A 14,731-nucleotide genomic window follows, 5' to 3' on the forward strand; every position below is an offset into this window, starting at 1 on the left:
TGGCAATCTGTTTTTGAGAGAGACACTATGTTTACATTTTCCTCTAGATAGGATTATGGCTGGAAAATGTCACAGGCAAGTAATCTTTTGTGTAGAGCCGTTTTTTCTTCCAGCCTCAAAAAACTCATCTGATTTGTCAGAGTACACTGCAGACACAACGCCACAGTGTTAAGCATCTCTACCAACCATGTTTGTAGTCAGATTAATTTTCCCCACACAAAAATGGGTGGGGGTGGGTCTAGCATCCATCCTCTGTACCTCTGCCCCCCCGGTATTGGACTGATATTGCTCAGCCGGTGCAGACCCTGTCCGTTGGTCAGAGTACAATAGAGCTAACTAGGCGATTATGCCTTTCCCTGTATGTAGTATCTAAATAATGCAAACGTGTTACAAATTGACAGTGTCAAAGGCTTTTTCTAGATCAATTGCTTTCACTGCCAGTAGTGGCCACATCTATGGGGCTTTATCCATTATAAAAATGATGCCTCATATTAGGTGTGACGGACAAACCCTCTCTGTTCACTGTAAAGGATTGAGGGCAATGACTTGAGCATGCAATTCAGAATGACCTTACTGATAGCCTTCCAAGCACAATTTAGCGTTTTGGGGTTTCTGTAGGATGCAGCTTCCCCTTGTGTATCTATCTGGTTTTGGGAGAGACACTATCGAGGTTACCCTCACAGAGACTTTTAGGGCCAGAAGTACTAGAATTGGAAATACAGATTTCCTAATTGCGATTCTTTCCGAATCGCAATTAGGAAATCAGTATACCTAATGTATGAAACTCCTCTGAGTTTCATTAGCGATTCCTAGTGGGTCGCAAATAGACCTACCTCATGAATATTAATGAGGTAGGTCGTAATTTCCGACCCATTAGAAATTAACAGGCATGGTGGTCTGCTGAGCCCAGCAGGCTGTGATTGATTTTTAATAGAGCAATCTTTTTTCCCTAATGCAGCCCATTTTCCTTAAAGGAAAACAAGATGCTTTTAAAAAAGAAAAATTACGTTCTCTTTTAATTTTTTAAGAGTAGGTAGTGGTCTGTGGGGCCACTGACTGCTTTTGAAAAATGTTGTTACAAAAATTAACAAAGGGGAAGGGGTCTCTTGGGGACACTTTCCCATTTGCAAATGGGTTACCGCTTACTTGAAGTAGGTGGTGAAATGAGAATGTTTTGCAACCGCATTTCGGTCACAAAACATTCTTACATACACACTGCGATTTGGCATTAGGAAATACCCCTCCTACTAATACTGAATCGTTATATATATATATGCAGTTTCAAACTCCAATTCGGTAACATGTTACCGAATCACACTTTGAAATAACACATACCAAAATTAATTTTGCCGGTCGCAAACGCCCCGATTTTGCAAATCGGGCCAATTGAGACTGGAAAAAAAGCATGATACATCTGGCCCTTTGTGTATGGCTGCTTCCGTAGGTACTGTATACGTCAGCTAGTTTTCGTGGTATAATATCTATATATGCTGCATATACTTTCAATTTTCTTCCTTTTAGCTCATCAGTTGGTTTTGAATTGTGGTGAGCATTGAATTCTGTTTTTCATTTCTCCCTCTAATGACAATAGCTCCTTCCTAAACCTGTGTGATGTTTCTTCACTACCTTAAATGCTCCCTACTCTGTCATAATATTAGATGCTGCCCCTTCATTGTCAGTAAAATAATGTTGGATTTCATCTGCTACATTCCCTCTAAACTTAGGATCTTCTAGCACTACCCGCAGTAATCTACAAAATGGGGGGCATTCGTTTGATCCCCTAACATAAAAGGACTATGACCTGATGTAGTCCAGCAGAGGTATTCTGTTTGTATCAATGGGTAATGTATCAGTCTTGAACAGTACAGTTTATTGAGTTTAACATTTATGTCATGAACACATCACTAATTTGAATATTCTCTAGCATTTGTGTTGTATAGGTTCCAGGACTTTACTAAGTCCTAGTTTACATGACCATGCAATAAGAACATGGGCCTCTCATATCACTGAGAAAGAGGGTAAAAGGGGGTTATCTGCGTGCCCCCCCGGCCGCATATCCTTTACCTTAGAATTATCCCCAGGCTTCGGACTGCATATGGAAGATTTTTCATGAGCAGTACCTTCTCACACCGGTAGGGGGTGTCATTCAGGTCCAAGTGGCATCATCCGCGCCAGAAGTGACGTTCGCATTGCCTATATAGGTGCGACCCAGGCGCGCTGACATCAGTTCTTTTATATGTGCCCCAGCCAGCGCAGATCCGGAGAAGAGATACCTCTGTTCATTTTATGACAAATTGTTTTGACGTTTTGTTGAGTTTTTTTTATTTTTTATGTTTTCCTCCTGGTGTGGCAGGAATGTCATATAAGTAATGTCATATAAGAAGGCTGGCTTCAAGCCCTTCGGCACCTGTCTTCGACTGATGTCGGTGATGGAGCCGCATCTTGTTTGCCTTTGGTGCCTTGAGCGCGTCCATGACCCCAAGGTCTACTCCAACTGCCGCGCCAAGAACCCAAAGGCCACGAAGGAGAGATCCCTCAATCTCCTAATAGCTCAGTGTGTGACACTGCAACGATCAGGATTCCAGTCGAGAGGAAGGTCCCGGGAGTGGTTGTGGAGTCCGAGATCTGTGGCACATTCCATGTTGTCGGGCCACTCGGGTAAGTCCTGCCACAAGAAATAGAAGAAATCGAAGAGAGTGTGTCAGCATTTGAGGCCTACCTCCTCGGTAGAGCTTGCATCTGGGCTGTCTCTGCTCCTCCCCTATTTTCTGGGAGCCAGAGTGACCCCCGCCCAACTTAAAGAATTCTGTGAAGCTTTGCGCCTCATAGAGAGTTGGCCTGACCCCTTTGACTCGCCTTCAGGCGCCGAGGGGTCTGTAGAGACCCTGTAGGAAGCTGGCTTTGTATATACTATATCAAAGTGAGCTATACTGTGCACAGAGTCAAGGGGTTCCCCAGAGGCTTAACAGAGGCTAAAGCAGATCATACTAGTGCTCTCTTTTGTAGTAGTGTGGTCGAGCAGTTAGGGTTATCAGAGGGTAGTGCAAAGGATTTGTTGTACACACACAGACAATAGAATAAGCACACACTCAATGACTTAACTCCAGACCAATGGTTTTTATATTGCAAAAATATATTTTCTTAATTTATTTTTAGAACCACAGGATTCAAGTTTCAGGTAAGTACCTTAAAAGTTTCGTATTTCACACTGCTATCAACAGTACTTTGTTTGAAATAGGTAAGTAATACAGTTTTTGAAATATTGGCAATAATCTGTTTTAAAAATGGACACTGTGCAATTTTCAGAAACGGTTCCTGGGAGAAGAAATGTTAGGTCGTTTTACAGGTAAGTACAACACTTACAGTTTCAGTCTCCAAGTTTTAGGAAGTCCACCGGTTGGGGTTCAAGCTAACCCCAAACACCCACTACCAGCAACACGGGCCCAGCCGAGTGCAGAGATCAAAGTTGAGCAAATTTAACGTGGGCTCCTATGGAGACAGGGGTACTCGAAATCAGGTCGGCCAGCAGGTAAGTACCCACGACTCAGAGGGCAGACCAGGGGAGATTAGAAGAGCACTGGAAGGGCCACAAGTAGGCACCAAACTCACACCCTCAGCGGCATAGAGGTGGCCGAGTGCAGGGTGCAAACAGGCTGTCAGGTTTCCAATGCTGATCTATGAGGAGACCCCGGGGGTCACTCAGAGGCTTCAGGGGAGGTGCAGTGGGGTGTCTCGGACACACCACCAGTCGGACTGGGAGGAGGGCCGACTGCTGTCGTTGAGGCACCGGGGTCGGTTTCTCCAAGGCCTAGGGGCTGCCGGTGCAGTGTGTTCTTAGGTGTTGGATATCTTTGTCCGGAGCTTCAGGGTCAGGGGAGTCCTCAGGATTCCATCTGCATGCAGCGTCGTGGAGGGATGGAGAGGTCAACCCAGGGTGGGTACTTGCTCGCAATCGCCTGGGGACCCTCTCTTGCTGGTTGGACCACCTGGACACGGGCAGTGGGCATTCGGTGCACAGGGGTCAAGACTCACGCATCTGGAGTGAGGTGGGAGTCCTTGGTTGTAGATTTCTTTAGACAGAGCTGCTGTCCTTGGGAGTTCTTGGTCCTTGTGGGTGCAGGGCAGTCTTCTGGCGTTGGGTGTAGTTTGCTGGTCCCGCTGGACGCATCGCTGTTCTTTTGCAGGTTCTTTGAAGCAGGAGACAGGCCAGTAGGGCTGGGGCCAAAGCAGTTGTCGTCTTCCTTCTTCTCTGCTGGGGGTTTCTGCTTCACAGTCCTCCTTCTTCTTGTAGGTCGTCAGGAATCTGGGGAGCTGGGTCCAGGGAGGCTCTTAAATCCTAGATTTAGGGGCGTTTTAGGGGTCAGAGGGCAGTAGCCAATGGCTACTGTCCCGGAGGGTGGCTACACCCTCCTTGTGCCCACTCCCTTGGAGAGAGGGGCACAACCCTAATCCTATTGGTCCCTGTCCTCCAAACCATGATGGAGGATTCTGCAGGGAGGGGGTCACTTCAGCTCTGGAGACCTTAGGGGTGGCCCTGGCTGGAGTGGCCCTTCCTCCATGTTTTCCCTAATTTTCCTGCCGGACTTGCTGCCAAAAGTGGGGCTTTGTCCGGGGGGCGGGCATCTCTACTAGCTGGAGTGCCTTGGGCCACTGTAACCCGAGGCTTGAGCCTTTGAGGCTCACCGCCAGGTGTTACAGTTCCTATAGGGGGGAGGTGTGAAGCACCTCCACCCAGGACAGGCTTTGCTTCTGACTACTGAATGCACAAAGGCACTCACCCCATGTGGACAGAAACTTGTCTAAAAGTGGCAGGCTGGCACAGACTGGTGAGTCCTAAACTAGCAGTTTGGCTAACATACAGGGGGCATCTCCAAGATGCCCTCTGTGTGCATTTTTCAGTAAATCCCAGCCAGTGTGGGTTTATTGTGCTGAGAAGTTTGATACCAAACTTCCCAGTATTCAGTGAAGCCATTATGGAGCTGTGGAGTTCGTAATGACAAACTCCCAGACCATATACTCAAAATGGCTACACTGCACTTAGAATGTCTAAGAATGGACTTAGACACTGAAGGGGCACATTGCTCAGGCAGCTATGCCCTCACCTGTGGTATAGTGCACCCTGCCTTAGGGCTATAAGGCCTGCTAGAGGGGGTGACTTACCTATGCCACAGGCAGTGGTTTGTGGGCATGGCACCCTGAGAGGGGTGCCATGTCGACTTTGTCTTGTTCTCCCCACCAGCACACACAAGCTGCAAAGCAGTGTGCCTGTGCTGAGTGCAGGGTCCCCTAGGGTGGCATAATACTTGCTGCAGCCCTTAGAGACCTTCCCTGGCCACAGGGCCCTTGGTACCATGGGTACCTTTTACAAGGGACTTAACTGTATACCAGGGCTGTGCCAATTGTGGAAACAAAGGTACAGTTTTAGGGAAAGAACACTGGTGCTGGGGCTTGGTTAGCAGGGTCCCAGCACACTTTCAATCAAAGTTGGCATCAACAGTAGGCAAAAGGTGGGGGGTAACCATGCCAACAGTGGCACTTTCCTACAAGCCCCTTCTGATTCCGCTCTGGCCGCATCTCCAGACGTTCCCTGAGGATCTGTTCCTGGATCCGGACTGGCACCGGTCATACCATCTCATCCTTCCCCGATGTCGGTCCCTAGGCAATGCTTCCAGGGCCACTGGTGCCCACTTGCAGCGCCGCCCTATTCTGATCCCTGACACAAACACAGTGCCAGCGGGGCACGGCCAACGTCATAACCAGCGCCATGTGGAGCCATGCATTCCAGGACTGAATCTGAGCCCTATTCCTATGGGTTAGTACTTGGGGAGGAATGGGAGGACCCTGAAGAATACCAACACTATGAAGAATCTAATGTGAGCCAGTGGACTGCATGCTTCTCCAGATACTGATGTGCTTTTTTCCCCTACCGTGACTGCGTAACTCGTGAGAGGAACTGGATGAGTAAACTAGATACTTCTCTAGATACTGGTATGCTTTTTCCCCCTACTGTGGCTATGAAGGAGGGAGCATCCTTTGCGATGGTGCTGCGGGGGGGCAGCTGAGGTTCTGGACCTAAGTCTGCCCTCAGTGGCAGCCAAGACTAATGTCTTGATGGAGGTGCTGCAACCGGTATTCTCACCTTCAGAACCACTACTCCAGATCAACAAAGCCCTCACTGTTGTCCTACAGGGACCCAACACAGTGTCTTCTGTGAATAGGACGATTGCCCATCCCCACTTCCCCACTCCAGGGGACCCAGACGTCCTCACCAACAACCTACCCCAGAGAGTTTTGTGGTCCAAGCCTCTACGTCCCATGTAAATCCTGGTGCATTCCCTACTGTACACCTTGACAGGGAATCCAAGAGGCCACACACTTTAGGGTAGAAGATGTTTTATTCCACCAGCCCAGCATTGCGGTCCATGAACACTGCATGCCTTTTGGGCTGCTACTCCCACGCCTTGTGGAACACGGTTCCACAGATGCTCCCAGCTGTTCTGGAGGAGGCCCGGCCATACCCTCTCAGGCTGTTGCCGACTGAAGAGATACAGCGAAGTTCACCATACTTTGTGGACTTGACACAATTAACTCACTGAGCAGAGTGGTTTCATCAACAGTGGCCGTGAGGCGCTATGCATGGTTGAGGATGACTGTTTTTTTGGGAGAAGTCCAATTGTCTCTGATGGACATTTCCTTTGATGGCTCACATCTCTTTGGAGAGAAGGCTGAATCGGCACTGAAGTGCTTTAAGGACAATCAGGCTACAGCCAGGTCCTTGTGCCTTTCTATTGCACCTCATCACCGTCAAGCTGTCTTTTGCTCCTTTTGTGGCCCAGCCTTTATCATCCCAGTCATCGTACCACGCATGCTCCCGAGAATCTGCATTGCTGAAGGCGAGGTACCCACAGACCTCGTGGGCAGGGCAGTCAGATCAGTCCACCACCCCTCGGGCAGGCTCAGCCTCCAAACCCTCCAACTCTGCTCTCATACCATCATAGGCATCTAGTTGGTGGAAGGATTTGCAATCACCAGCCCCACTGGCAGTCTATAACATTAGACAGGTGGGTTATGCTGATCGGCCAAAGGGTCCACTCCATCCCCTTTGCTACCACCCCTGCCCCCATCTAACCACATGATGACGGGGGATCACCTAACCCTTCTCCTCTAGGAAGTCACAGTTCTCTTGGCCAAGGGAGCCACAGAGAGGGTGCCGATGCCAGAAGTAGGTCATCACTGCTATTCTCGGTACGTTCCGGTGCCTAAAAAGGATGGAGGCCTTTGTCCTATTCTAGATCTATGCCCCTTCAATTACTTCCCCAAGAAGGAGAAGTTCAAAATGGTCACCCTAGCTCAGGTCCTGCCTGCCCTAGGCCTAGGAGACTGGGTGGTGGCATTGGACTTGCAGGATGCATACTTTCACATTCCTGTCCTGCCTGCCCATAAGCTTTACCTGTGGTTCACAGTATGTCAAGAGTATTTTCAGTTCACCATGCTCCCTTTTGGCCCTAGCAGCACCCCTTGGGTGTTCACTAAGATGATGGTGATGGTTGCAGATCATCTGCGGAGATCAGGGGTACCAGTCTTCCCTATCTCGACGACTGGCTGTTGAAGGCATGCTCACCACAGGCTGTTGTCTCCCACCTCCAGATTATGGCAAACCTCTTGCATTCGCTGGGGTTCACTATCAATGTGCCCAAGTTACACCTGACTCCCTCTCAGATGCTCCCTTTCAACAGAGCTGTTCTGGACACATTGCAGTTTGCGGCCTATCCTCCTGAATGGCAAGTCCAGGGTATTCAAGCCATGATAACAATGTTTAAGTCTCTGTCCTGGATTTCAGTGAGAGAGACTCTGAGACTGCTGGGACTCATGGCCTCCTGCATCCTACTGGTGACACATGCATGCTGGCATATGTGGGCTCTGCAGTGAGACCTGACGTTCCAATGGGCACAGCATCAGAGGAATTTCTCCGACATGGTCCAGGTCTTGGAGGGACCTGCAAAAGATCTGCAGTAGTGGCTAACAAACCACAATTGGGTCAGCCACACACTACTTTCCCTTCTCCAACCAGGTATTTCTAGGTTTGCCTCACTGGACGACCCTACATTTTGATTAGACTGAGCAGCACTGGGTGAGAAAGGTTACCATCCCTGCCTATATGGCAGCAAGCTTGCAACAGACGCACTGTCAGTGATGGTAACAGTGATTTCCATCTGGCCTAAGCTGCAAAGAGAAATGGGATGGGAAAAGAGGTTGACATCGAACGCCTCACCTCTATGGCAAGGTTCAAAACTGGGCCAAGTGACTAAACCTCAGTGTTTCAGAAAGCAGGATATGATTGGCCGCTCCACACTGGAGGAGGTATGGGAGGCAAACTGCATGGTACCATTCAAACACCTCAGTGACGAATATGACATGGCACCCACACAAATATTCAAATATCTGTTCGATGTGCTGCAAGCAAGAATTCCATCGGGAGAGGAAACCAAAGAGGACTGCTCCCTGGAAAGAAGGGTGCTGGTTGGATAGATGAACACAAAGAGAACCTCCCTGTCATATAATACATTGTTGAGTGAAACAGACTGAACTAGATAAATTGTGCTCACACAGAAACAGGGGAGCTAGATGATGAGGATTGAAGGAAAGTGTTGCAGTTCCCATGAGACGTTGTGATACAAGCACGCTTTTGCCTAATCCAACAAAAATATAAAAATGGTATATTTCACCAAGGCACTCCTACACAATAAAAGCATGATGGGAGATGAAACGTGCCTTCTTGCCTGTGGTCAGAAGCCCACCTTCCTACATACGTTATGGAACTGTCCAAAACTCCAACCATTCTAGAAGTGGGTACGCAACAGATTAGAGGAAGTGGCAGTTGCGCAGACAGAGGGCAGGCACCTCAAGGGCTGCTGGGAATATGGGGTAATTCAGATATAACATTGAGGTCGAAGTGAAAAAAAATAGTCTATGTGGGAGTGGGTGTTGTGTGATCTTTAACAGTAGGGTAGCTCAGGTGCCTCCCATGTAATGCATTCCAAATTTTCCTCAGTGCCAGTGCTTGCATGAAGGTATCTAATTTCCCAGCTAGGGATTGATATGCCTGTGCGTTTAGCGCAAAATTGAAATCTCCTCCTTATATAGTTGCAGGCTTTGGTGGTTCTGTGAGTATTCAGCCCAGATATTGTAGTATATCCATTTGTAGCCCTGGCGGGACATAAATGTTTATTAGCTCTGTTGTAGCCCCCTCTAAATCTCCCCGAGCTGCTGTGCAGCATCCCAAGTCACCTGTCCATATTCTGAATATATAAAAAGCTTTTGCTTTCTTCACCGGGATTGCCACTCCTCTGGAACCCGTTGTGTATCCCAAGTGACTCACGTTCATGTATTTCCTCTTGTTCAATATCTCGCAGTTAAGTTCTTTCATGTGTGTTTCCTGAAGGAAGCCTAACTCTGCTGCGTAACTCGTGAGCGCTTTGGTTACTAGGTCTCTTTTGATTTTACTCCCTATTCCGTTGACATTCCATGTCAACAGCTTCAGTGCAGGTGCTTTCATTCTAGTTGTTTCCAATCCTACCCCTATGGATCTTGCTTGCACCCCCCAGGTCTTGTATTTCCTTTGTAAGCCCCACGTGTCTTGGTATCAGTGTAAATTTACAAACATTTCCCCAACTCCCTCCCAACCGTACCTTACTGTGCCATGGTCTTTCAACTGACCTCCAGCCCAATTCACAATATGTCTGTTGCCCTTGTGTACTGAGTTTTTGAAACATTAACAATAGCAAGTTGGACTGTTTTCATGTGGTTACTAGCCGTCTCTGTGGCCCCCATCCAAATGTCATTTCAGTGTCGTGGGTTCTGTGTCTATACCTCAGATAATCTCCTCAGATGTGATAGACGTGACCTTTGGTGGTAATATTTCTTTGTCTGGTCCTCCAGGCTCCGAGTCCTCTTCTCCAATGTCCTCCATCTCTCTCTCTCTCTCTAGGGTTTCTCATCAGATGACAGTCTCCCCTGTTCAGTCAAGCTGAATCTCAGACTCTACCTTAGTCAGTTCAAATTCAGCTTGGTGTTTAGTGGAGGCAGTGGTGGTGCTTTTCCGGTTTCCGCTGCGCATCTTTTGTTCTTGACATTTTGCATTTTCAGTTGCTTTTCTATCATCTGGGAGTGGGTACCTGTGTCTTTTCAACCATTCCTACACTTCCGCTGCTGTTGCAAAAAATATGAGATGTTCCTTTTATCAATTATCCTGAGTTTTTCAAGAAAGAACAGGGTATGACTGAGGTCCAGTTGTCTTAGGTGCTGATTGACCCTTATAAAGGCTTCTTATTGTTGCTGCACTGCTGTAGTGTAGTCTTAGTAGATGTTAACATTTTCCCCTTGCATCTGCCAGGCACTGTGGCATCCCTGTCCCAAACATTTACCAGTATGGACACAATGGGCCCTGGTGGCGCCTCAGAATTTGGTGCTCTGCCTGGGACCGTATGAGCATGTTTTATCGTAAACCAATTTGATGTTTTGCCTCCCAGTACCACTGGCGATAGCCAAATCCTCCTGAAATAGTTCTATGCTGAGCCCTCCCATCTGTTCCTGGATCACAATAAGTTGAATATTATTGCAGCGAGACCTTCATTACGCATTGTTAATTTTCCCTGTTAGAGTAACCATCCTTTTCCAGTACCTGTATGCGGGAGGTGTGGTCAGAAATCTCAGGTCAGGCTTGGGCCAGGGTGGATTCTGCATCCGTCAGTCTCTCCACTAGTTTCTCCTGGTCAGCATGCAAGAGATCTACTTCCTGTTCCACTGTTTTTATTTCCTGCTGTAGGTTTGGTTTTGTGTTTTTTTATGGCTGCCAAAGTGATCGCTGTGTGCACCCCTAGATCCGTACTGATGTGGCGTGGCCATTCCATTTGTGTCCCTGCCACGCTGCGTTCCAGGCCTCACTCCTATTATTGGCAGTGGGATGTGGGAGGTTAGGAAGGGTTTTTTTCATTTGTTGTGCTATCCTGTGTTTCCAATTGACCTCCGGTGGCCTACAGGCATCACTGCTACTCTCCGGTAGCAATGCAATGCAGAGGCGATACGGCCTCCGCCATCTTAGCGTACTGTGCTGCTGGTCGGACACTACTACTTGATCTGTGCGGCTCTCACTAGCAGGTGCCGCGGCTGTGCCAGGTGTCTTCAAGGCCCCTGAGCTTCACCCCAATCCACTGACATGTTTGAGGGGTCCTGAGGCTGAAGGATGATTATTTACACAGGTCTTGGGCGCCAGAGCTTAGCATTCAGACAGCCATCTTGAGAGCGTCCCTGGCCACACCCCAAGTCTGATTCATCTTGAGGCAAGATTTTGTGGGGGGTTAACAATTTTCAGCCACCCTGTTGACTACTATGTTAAATTTCATAGCTGAACAGCTAACTCATTTTTTAAATTGTGTTAGGCACCAGTTTCCACCTGTCATATGCATATTCTCCAGCATTCCACAGGTATCAAAGTGCTAGTTCCAAACAAGTTCTGGGTGTTACAATAGGTAATTCTTAAGCTTAATTTTGTGAGTGTCCTGAGTCCAGGTGAGAGCTCTCTATGTCAGTTTCCCAACCACTGCAGCTGTCAGCAGACTGATTGCCTCAGAGTGTACCCCCAGTCGTGATAACTTCAAGATTCAAGGTTCTGTTCTCGTGAGGGTTTCTTAATGAGCCTGTTCCTGGGTTAGGTTAACAAGGCCAGCCTCATGCTTCTTAGCTCATTCCCAGGCTTCATTGGGGTCAGCAAAAAAAGCGTTTTGCCTTCAATCATTCTATTCTAATCTATGCTGTTTGTGGTTTTTTAAAGAACTCTGTCACCCTTGTGGGCATTCTGGTTCTCAATGAAAACAACACAACAGAGAGAATGCAGAGGAAATTCAAAGGTTAATTATCAAACAGCCAAGCCTTTAATTTTTTCCAAAACACCAACAGGTCCTCACTCAACCATAAAATAAGAAATAGTAATTTCCAAATTTTGGGGACCACAAACTTTCATCACCCTTAAAAGATCCAATGTAGCTGAATGAAGATTACACCTCCGAATAATTTTCAAGAATTCAGGGCCTTCACCATATGACAATTTAAGGCAGATGCATAGAGGTTTAAATGTCATCTTCTTTTCAGTAGGTAGCCAGCGCACCTTTCTCAGATGGTCAGAGATAGCCTTGAACAACTTGCAGTATATATTATTGGAAAACAATAGCCTTTTGGCCACAAAGATAAATTATTCCTTAAAACTTTTAAGTGTTAAAGCAGGACTTGAGTAACTTGGCTTTTTGGGCAGAACTGTCTAACATATTCTCAAAGGTAATGCTCAAGTTGTACATGCTATTTATTAGTATAGGCTCCAGTGGCCATAACTCGCTGGACCATATGATCTCTTATGACCTTGAACCATCAACACTCATCACCTCAGTCTTCTCTGTAATTAAACTCAAGACATTTCCTGCATTCACCAAGCCACTGAAGACATAGGGGGTCATTACAACATTGGCTGGCGGCAACCCCCGCCCACCAAGTTGTAACCGCCGTGCGGCCGCCAATGCAGCCGCACTCCCGCGGTGCCCATAATGACATCCCTGCTGGGCCGCAACATGGGAGTCGGCTCCAAATGGAGCCGGCGGTGTTGCGGCTGTGCGACGGGTGCAGTTGCACCCGTCGCGCTTTTCACTGTCTGCTATGCAGACAGTGAAAAGCTGCACGGGCCCTGTCAGGGGGCCCCTGCACTGCCCATGCCAGTGGCATGGGCAGTCCAGGGGCCCCACGACTCCCCGTACCGCCAGCCTTTTCCTGGCGGTTCAAACCACCAGGAAAAGGCTGGCGGTAGGGGGACTCGTAATCCCCTGGGCAGCGCTGCAAGCAGCACTGCCCTGGCGGATTATCACCGGCGGGGCAAATGTGGCGGGAATCCACCGGCCCCGGCGGTGCGACCGCGGTCGTAATCCCCTCTGAAGCACCGCCAGCCTGTTGGCGGTGCTTCAGCCAAAACAGCCCTGGCGGTCTTGGACCGCCAGGGTTGTAATGAGGGCCATAATTCTTTAAATTTGACTTCCTTGGCAGCCTTGTCACTGTCTTATCAAAGGACGATTTGCATATCATCTGTAAATGAATTTCTGATAAAATGATTAACTATCTTAAAAAGTGGGACCACATAAAAGTTGAAAAAAATCAGGCTTATATGAAAGCCTTGTGGTTTTCTCGTGTAGATGGAAACTGTGGAATTGATACTGCCTAGTTTGGATTTTGAACATATGACAATCATGGACTGTTTGAATAGCACTTGCTTCTTGAATTCTAGCGGATAGCCTAAAATGAGATAGGGAGTCAAAAGTAGCTCAGATGTCTAATAGGTCAAGAACCTCGAAGCCACCTGCATCCTGTATTCTCCTAATTAGATTAAGCAAATCAATTAATGCTTATTCCATACGTTGAGCTTTCCTGAAGCCTGTACGCTCCATTTCCAATATTTTATTGGTTTCAAGAAAAATTTCGAAAAATCGGTTTGACTCTGAAGGGTAGTAGAAGGATCTGCCTAGTATTTGCTATTTATGAAGGAAAACGCAAAGAACAAAACAGCAATCAGTAAACTTTGTAGTGGAACGTAGATTTCCATGCCTTTGTAAGTACACATATAAACAACCAATAACTTCTTCCTCAGTACATAAAGAGATTGGGACCCAAAACTACATAAAAATACAACCTGAGACTATGGTCTATAATTAATTAAAACTGCAGGATCCAATGAAGCTTTTTGTTAACAGAGTAATAATGAGGCCTTTTTTCCAAAAGAAAAGGACTAACCCACATGTTACTGTTCAAATCAAGAGATCTGCCAATACAGGAGCAATGTGTTCAATAATCATATGAAAGATGTTTTGTGTCTCAAGGAGGTTGTAGCAAACCCGATTTAATTAGCTTACTAGTTATTATAATGCCTTCTTCTCATACTCCGTCAAAATCTTTCAATATATCTTGGTCATATGGCATTTTATTTTCTAGCTCCACCAATACTGTCTCCTTCCTGTTCCTATCAAATCACTGCATATGTATTCTTCACAAAGTTTGTGCCTAGGTGTAGGACTACTGTTGCATGCTATGGGCTCCACTAATTCATTTACAATTTAAAATAATTAATAATAGTATTGGATCATTTGGCTATAGTCTTTCCTCCATACCCGCTCAAGAGCATTTGATAGTATTTAATGCTTCTGAATGCCATGGTTGAGATGGAAGACTAAATTATCTCCCATGTTATTGATGTTGTTAATTAAGCCGAAAATGGTAATATTTAGTAGAGAACAGATGTTTGATGGAGTAACTCTTGCAAAGTTCTTTTTGCAAAATTTTGCTTATCCTAATGTTGCTATCTACTCCCGTTTTCAATAGTAACTGAAGTGGTATTAGGAAATGGTTCGACCAGAAGACGGGTTTGATTCACCTGTACTACAAACGCGTTTTTGTCAAACAGCAGGTCTAGACAATGACTAGCTCTATGCGCAGTTAAATCCATTTTCCTCTTTAGATTGCTAGTATTATATGACTCAAAAAAAGTTCTCAGTGTCTGAGGAGTCTTTTTATCTACATGGATATTAAAATCAGCTGATACATTTTATGGCTTTTATGTCAAGCAGTACTAATTACTGCACAAATTCATAACCATAATTAGTGGTGTTGCCATGGTGCTGCCATTTGGACAATGTGGGTAAGG

At 46.8% G+C, this 14,731-nt stretch overlaps 1 protein-coding gene across 1 annotated transcript in view; it reads left to right on the forward strand.

Moving 5' to 3' along the window:
- The window catches only part of DLEC1 (DLEC1 cilia and flagella associated protein), a 535,808-nt gene that overhangs the window by 229,109 nt on the left and 291,968 nt on the right, over positions 1 to 14,731 (forward strand). The gene's annotated exons all lie outside the window — the stretch shown is intronic.

The sequence above is a fragment of the Pleurodeles waltl genome, chromosome 10, assembly GCF_031143425.1.
Source record: "Pleurodeles waltl isolate 20211129_DDA chromosome 10, aPleWal1.hap1.20221129, whole genome shotgun sequence".
NCBI classification, from domain to species: Eukaryota; Metazoa; Chordata; class Amphibia; order Caudata; family Salamandridae; genus Pleurodeles; species Pleurodeles waltl.